We start from the raw sequence: 7,913 nt of genomic DNA on the forward strand, positions 1-7,913 counted from the left end.
ACCCAGTTCTACTGAGGTAGAGATTTTAAAGCGTGTGTGGCTAGGATCTGGTCAAGTAATAAAAAAAAGGCCACACAAAACAAAACTGAAAAATGGACTGGAAAGTTCTGGAAGCTGCCACTTAGAGGAAACTTAGAAACCTAAGACTGCAAGCCTACGCAGGTTATTTTGGATCAGAGAAAGGAAAGTTACAAATCATGTAGGAGTTCAAATAAAGTCAGAGTCGCTTTAGTTTTTGGGGGAAGTGTTCGGTTAGGTTGTGTATCATATAGAAAAGGATTTGGGAAAACCTAAAAAATAAGGCAGGGACAAAGGACTGATATCTGTCAACGCAACCACATCTCCTATACTTTGACCTGTTGATGGTGTGAAGGTGAGGCTAACATCCACGGTTTTAAGATGTCATTTTAAAAATGTTGTGTTATGGTAGATACCAATAACAGTGCGAGCTGATTCAATTTTGGTAAAATGGGTCAAAGTCAGGTTCACACCATATGTGAAAATCAGTAAAAACAACTTTTTATCAATCGCCTTCGAACAATATACTAGGCCTAGGGGACATGCTATATCAATTAAAAGAATTTAACCATGACCTTCATTGTTAGTGCCCAAGGTCAAAGTTGTTCTTGAAAACAAATTTCAAGAATCCATATCGAGTGTAATATATGATATATAAGGGCAAGGAGAGAACACACGTTTTCTTTTTTCAGTTTGACGCGCTACGACATCACAAACATGCCAAAGTTCTTGAAATAATCACACACTGCATGACTATGTCCTAAAAGCTAAAGTTTTTACAGCTTATAGAAGCCAAAGATTTCAGGCAATTCTGCTCCAATCATATAATAATATGAAAGATAATAAAAATACATAATTTTAGTAATGCTTCAAGGTCTTAGGTTAAAGGTCAGACATCACCGTGTTGTTATAAAAGCAGGCGGACATCAGCATGTTGTGATAAAAACTTCATAAAGCATGAACATTTTAGGATAGCCCTCTATGCCCTCTCTTGTTACCTACTGCTACTACTATATAGTATAATAATGTAATATATTCTGCTGTGCAGAACATAGACTGAATTCTTGCTCTGAATATGTTTACTAAGTCATCTGAGTTTTCAATCTTATGATGCATCTGCCTGTTGGTGATTTTAACAGCAATGATCCTTTTTTGAAAATCTTGGATCTGATCGAGACGCCTCTGATGAGGTTTTCAGTGACGACTGTGGCACATCAGACTGATTTCATTGTCTGTGTAACATGCACTGTGACTTTGTGCTTTCAAGAGGAAGCTTTTGTAAGCGCTGGATTACAAGGCAAAGGTTGATGCTCGGTCGAGGATGAGATGAACATGATCAGAGTTTGTTAACTCTGCCATGATCACGATGGAGAACACAGAATGATCAAGCTGACAGCTCATCAGCTAACTCAGCATCTAACAGAGTTGATGAATGAGTTGCTCCCCGAACCGGCACACCATTTAAATCTCACTCTTTCCATCTGTCATTGCTTCCATCTTCTGATTAGCACCTCGTTCTCTTATAATTACCCTTCCTGTACGAAAGTGGCACTTATTAGAGGTGGAAAATTTTGCTGGGACGGATTCTTGTTCCAACCTGTGTTGATGTTCAGGAATTTTGAACTGGAGTTTCGTAACTAAATATTTAAAACTAAGTTTAGGCTCTCTGTAGTGAATTGATCTAACTGTGCCTGGTGGACTGATGGAATATTTGAATAGTTAGAATCATCATAAAGCTGGTAAAGGGGGAAAGGTTCAATCTACTTTGAAAACATCTACTATTTGTGTGCTTTTATGATAAGAGAGCATTTTCCACAGGCCAGCTGACTCCCTAGATCTGCCTACATATGATGAAACCAGGAAAAAGTTATAGGAATTACAAGGGACTTTTCACACACCTGTTGAGGTGGGATGATTACACCTTTATGATTTCTTTGAGCAGAATACAGTTTGATGACTTCACCAAATTTCCAGAATATAGCAGTGAGTGGGCAGGGATGCAGAACATTTACTGTGGAGCATCAGACATAGTATGAGACACCTGAAGTGTGAGATGGTGTTTCATACTGCTGAAAATTTGGTTTTAAGGTTACCAGCAGTATAGGATTAAAGAGGAGCTAATGTGCTTGCCTTTTGAGAATAAAATGCCAGAATGTTTCGGATCAAGATAAAAGATGCCACAATCATATTTTTAGTGAAATAAATAAATAATTTAAATAAAAACATTTACATTTTAGTATTGAGCTTTTTGCATCGAAGGACCCAGGATTTCTGGTCATTTTTAGAGTGGTCTTAAGCAACAGCTTTTAAAGGCTTTTTAAAGGTATTTCAAATCTTTTCTTTAGACATTGGTTGCTTTTCCACTCATTTTCAGTCCAATCTTTGTACCTGACCATTTTCAGAAGAAGAGTATTTTTTGTTTGTTTGTTAATCCACTGAACACTGACCTATATCTCAGTCAAGCATAAAAAAGGGCACCCAATGAATGAATGAACCAGTTTTGCACATAACAGGCAAGTTAGCAAAGAGACAATTTTTAATTGCATCTTTATGTACTTTGTTAGTAATTGTTAGTAATAGTTGTATCCTGTTTCTTTAGTTGAATCCATGAATAAAATGACCAAAATAACACATTTTGAGAGGCATAAAATTGCATTTGTCACCAACAACTGCAGTCGATCCATCTACTATTCTCTGAAGCTTCATCAGAAATGATCTCAGTGGAAGGGTGGCAAAGACTGAACTATGCTAATTTATAAAAGAGCTAAACTGAAAGACAGTGGGAGCACATCTGATGGCACCATGAACCCAAATTTGAATTATTTTGTTCAAATCAACTGATATATATGTTTGGAGGTCAATCGAGATGTAAAACAGTGAGTGTATACAGCCATCTGTAAACCACGGTGCAGGCTCTGACATCATTCGGGGTGCATTTCAGCCATTGGCGTGCACCACTGGGGAACACAGTAAAATACCATCAGATTTTCATTCACCATGCAATACCATCTTAAGCAATGACCTCAGACACAATGCCAATAAGGTCATGGATTGAGCTCTCTGGAATCCAAGCAATGTTACTGAAGCAGTGTGGGATCACTGGAACAAAAGACTGAAGACTACTCAAACAGTTTACACGAATGAGGTCATACTGCACATACTGCACTCCTGGATCTATTTCCCATTGAGGGGTGGTTCAAGACATTTTACAGTACAGTACTGTACAACTAACTAACAGTACAGTGACTCAGGGGTTGGCACTGATGTCTTACAGTAAGAAGATCCTTGGTTTAAATCCTCTCAGTGGCTGGGGCCTTTCTATGTGCAGTTAATGTGTACTCCTGGTGTCCACATGGGCTCTGTCCAGATAATCTGGGTTCCTCCTACAGTCCAAAGACATGCCTGTTAGGTTAATTGGTAATTCCTATAATTGGTAATTGGCTTTATACTTAGACTGGCTTTAGATGAATAATCTTGCCCTGTGTGCTTTGACATCTGGGATAGGCTCCAGTGCCCCTGCCACCCTGAATTGGATAAGCGGTTAAGAAAATAAATGGATGTTTGTTTTCATGTTTTATAAGAAAACTATCATCAATGGGCACTTGTTAGCAGCTTACAGTTGATAAAAGATAGGCTTAGGAGCGAGGGAACATGGCTTTTATCCTGTAGTCTAGGAATAAAATAAGTATTAACATAGAATTTGTTAAACACGTTGGCTGTCTTTGTTTTCCCATTCAAACTCGTTTGGTTTGTATTTTCCACTATGTTTAAGGAAGAGAGCAGAATAGAGACTGTTTACAAACCGAGCACCTCAATCAAACCTGGAAGAGCTTAAAAATCAATTTTACAGCCTGACAGTGTTGGCGTTTGTTATTTGTTGCTGTGTTTGTAAGTGTCTGGTAGCTTTGGCTCAGTGTATCTGGCGGTATTGGTTGTTATTAGCTGGCTGCTAAGTTCCCCATGATGATTACTACAGTATTTCCACAAATCCTATACATCAAATGACTGCCAAACTGAATAACATATGAGATAGCACATTACTAGAATCTGCTATATCTGAAAATGAAGACCCGAGGGAATAAGGATGCAACCAAGACGACAAGAAAGAAAAAAAATCGTCTAGAAGGAAATAGGAGGACACGGCGATAAAAAAAAAAAGCTGCAGAGAAAACTCGCCTCGGAGCTGCTGCTCCCTGTCATCTTTGAGACGAGAGTGCGAAACCTTAAAGGGTGCTGATTAAAAGCTCAGCTTCTTTATTGGCACACAGTCATATTACCAGGTGTTTGGATGTTTGCACTTTAACACTGACATTTTTGAAGTAATTATCACGGTCCATTCTCTGCCTAATCATTAACTGCTGGCAGCCTCTTTCATTCATAACAAAGAAAGGTTATATATAATTGAAGCTTGTTTTAACATGTTTTCTACACTCTGTGTGTACTAGCTTTGCCTGCGTGCAGCCTGTGTACATAGGGGAATTAAACAGAGCTTTAAATTGCCCTGCAGAGTATTGATAATGACCACTTTCTCTTCAAGACATTTTCTGGTACTGATCACTTTTACCAGAAAATAATTAGATTCCCCCCCACCCCACCCCCCACCCCCCATTTTTGCCACCTAAATAAGGATTACATATAAGACTATGATTAAAAATAAACATATTAAATGGAATCTATCTATCTATCTATCTATCTATCTATCTATCTATCTATCTATCTATCTATCTATCTATCTATCTATCTATCTATCTATCTATCTATCTATCTATCTATCTATCTATCTATCTATCTATATATATATTTTTTTTACATTGCAGTGGTGAATGCTCATATTAAACATGAGTCACATTTTCAAGTAATCCCTATGAGCCCAAAGCTCTAGCTTCAAAGTGCTCTAAACTCTCCAGTTCAGCTTTTTCTTCTCTTGGCTCAAATAACAGACAGACAATATATTTAATATGGTCATCTCAGACACACAGCTCAGACTTAAAGCAAATATTGTGTTTGCAAACTGCAGCTAGTCAGAAGTAAGAGGGCATAAACAGAGGTGAAAGGAGTTGGAAATTATTAAAATAGTTCCCCGTCTAAATTTAACAGTCACATGTCTTTCACACACACTCTCACACACACATATTTTCACCGAACATATGTTGTGAAATATCTCTGCGCATATGCTAACCGCTAAATGGCATTCTGACAGTCTCAAGTAGACTGTCAGACAAAAAAAAAGAGAGACAGAGATGGCAGTAATACTAATAAGCAGACAGATTCAGTATGTGTGTAGTTGTCCCATAAAACAAGCTTGATAACAATGAGCTATGGAGGAAAACATCTGGTTGCTCTGATGCCTGGTGTTGCATGGAAGTGGGTTTTTTTTTCCAGCCACGCAGTTTTCTGTTTGTTGCGCAATTTTGAAGACTGAACAAAACTGCCTGTGAAAACTGGATTTTGTTTCCCAAAAGGTATTGTAACCGCAGCTTCAACAATGAATCATTCACAGTCTAACACAGTGGGACTTGAACCCGAGCCCTTGTCCCACCCTATATACAGCTTGCATCCCTCTGCTGTGTCCTGTAGACCCAGGGAGTGAAGAGGAATCGCTGGTAATATAATTTTTCGGACATCACAAACAAATTCAGGTCCATGCACTTATTTGTTCGGGACAAACATGTATATAGGACTTGAATACAAACATCAGAATGAGAAAAAAAAGAAAAACACAAATTTCATCCATTACTCTAGGTGCAGTGTGGTCTCTGTTTCAAAAGGGGAAATATTAATCACATTTATTTCCAATTGGAGCATGAGGCAGAACAGATGGCAAGAATGAAACGAGATTTTGCAGGCTGCTCTTGCATTGCTTCACGGAGATTGTGGCAAACTGGAGAGGGGAAGACTTTTTCTCAGTATACTGGCCCGATCATAGCAATCAGACATAGATTAATTGAGTTGGAAAGCATTGATGTTAAATTAAAATTTTAGAAAAGTAACTTTTAAGCATTACTTCAAACAACCCCTCCACAGAAGATAGTTGCTCAGAATGCAAAGCAAGTCAAGAACTGCACAAAACTGCTTAAGCTTGTTTTATCAGTGACTCAGTTGGTATCTAAACCATCACATTTTGGTCATCAAGTGTGGAGGTGGACTAAGATGAGAGGCTTAATGCAATCACTGCTAATCCCTTTAATCTGGAACTTTTTCTTTTTCTTTTGAAATAAACTTCATTACCCAGTCAGGACTATGACTGCCATAAGCCTCTTTTTTATTGACATTAGGGCCGTGTGTAACTCTTGCATTTACTTACCAGTGTATTATCCATTTTTCCATTAGCTGAAATGCTGGGCATCATCAGTTATTTACAGTTCTGCTAAAGTTACCGAAATCCAAAGAAGTCGAATCATAAGTCAGCGCAAAACAGCTTCTTGCCTCACCTTCCTGGGAATGCAAATGCAGCACATTACCTTGGCACTGACAAGTGACTGAGCACAAGATTTGACTTCAAGGCACACCCTCTAATTTTAAGTTAAATTTCACAAGGAGAGAGGAAGCATTTACATTTACGTGTGCTCACGACTGCTTTAACAAGCCAGGGAATATCTCCTTTAGATGGCTTCAGATATATGGCGAATAGCTGAAAAGCAGTTAGTGCAGCTGCATATTAAGTGGTCCAGAATTGGTGCCTAAAATGACAGAAAAAGGACTGAGGACTGAGTGATTGTGCATGACTAACACTTTAATGAGCTCCACTGAGCTCTATTTTTCCTCTGCAGAGAGCTGTGTATCAATCTCGACCTTGAAACTGCAGGGCCAGGGCTCTCTTGTTTCTGACTGTTGAGTCTCATTTTGGTTGTGACCTTCTTCTGTCCTCCCTGCAGCTGCTCCTGATGCTAAGGAGCGGACTCAGACAGGATGGGCCTCCTGTTGGGAACAGAAGCAGAGGATCAATTTACATCCAGTACTGCAAAGATAAGACGTGGAATTAAATATTTGATCTCAGTCGTTTGCTTCAGGAGGTAGCTGCGGTCTGTTTGTTTTTGCCCTTCAGTGTTTGGCCTGGTAGTGTTTAGAACAATGAATGGTTCCATTTGCAGCACAGATTTTTTTTATTTTTAAGTCGTGAAGACAAATGGCAGTGAGAGTGGATTCTCTGTGAAACACATCCAGACATCCTGTTCTGTTTTCTTGGTCTCATCAGAATTGGACTGCATGGCAGCCAATACAGCTTGAGTCCGACAGCTGTGGAGCCTTCAAAGTTTAACCACAAATCTTTGTATTGAGGAAATCTGCTGTCTTTGATGAATAAAAGAAGAGCGTGCTATGTAGGTGAGAAATTACCTACCACTAAACTTGATACGTGAAAACTAAAATAGGCAGTTCAAGCAATCACAATCATTCCATCATGTTACATTGACTAATCATAATGAAGCACAGCTGTCTGGAATCTGTGCCAAATTTCATAGACAGATGATTTTTTTGTGTCCAACAAAACATCCATTTAATGTTAAATATGAGCTCGTCTCAGATCTTATGTCCATTAGCACAGAGTAAGATTAATGCAAAATCCGTGGCCCAAGAAGATCACTCATCTTTTCCAACATGAACATAGCTCAACTCCAACACATGAAATCCCCACCACCAATCATAGTGGTGGAAGAAAAGCAATAGGAATGAAAGTTAATAAAACTCTATTTAATATGTAATGAATTGTTATAGCCACTGACAGATCCATATTGATGTTCAAGGTTTCGAAACAGCAAGGAAACCAACTATACAAAAGTTTCCTGGTCTTATGCTTCCCTCTTGTGGCCAGATTAGGAAATTGTTTCACTGTGCTCTGAACTCCTGCTGCCTACCAGTAGCCATTTTAGTAAACCTGAACCTAAAATAAATGAATA

Source organism: Rhamphochromis sp. 'chilingali' (genome assembly GCF_963969265.1).
Source record: "Rhamphochromis sp. 'chilingali' genome assembly, chromosome: 14".
Lineage (NCBI taxonomy): Eukaryota > Metazoa > Chordata > Actinopteri > Cichliformes > Cichlidae > Rhamphochromis > Rhamphochromis sp. 'chilingali'.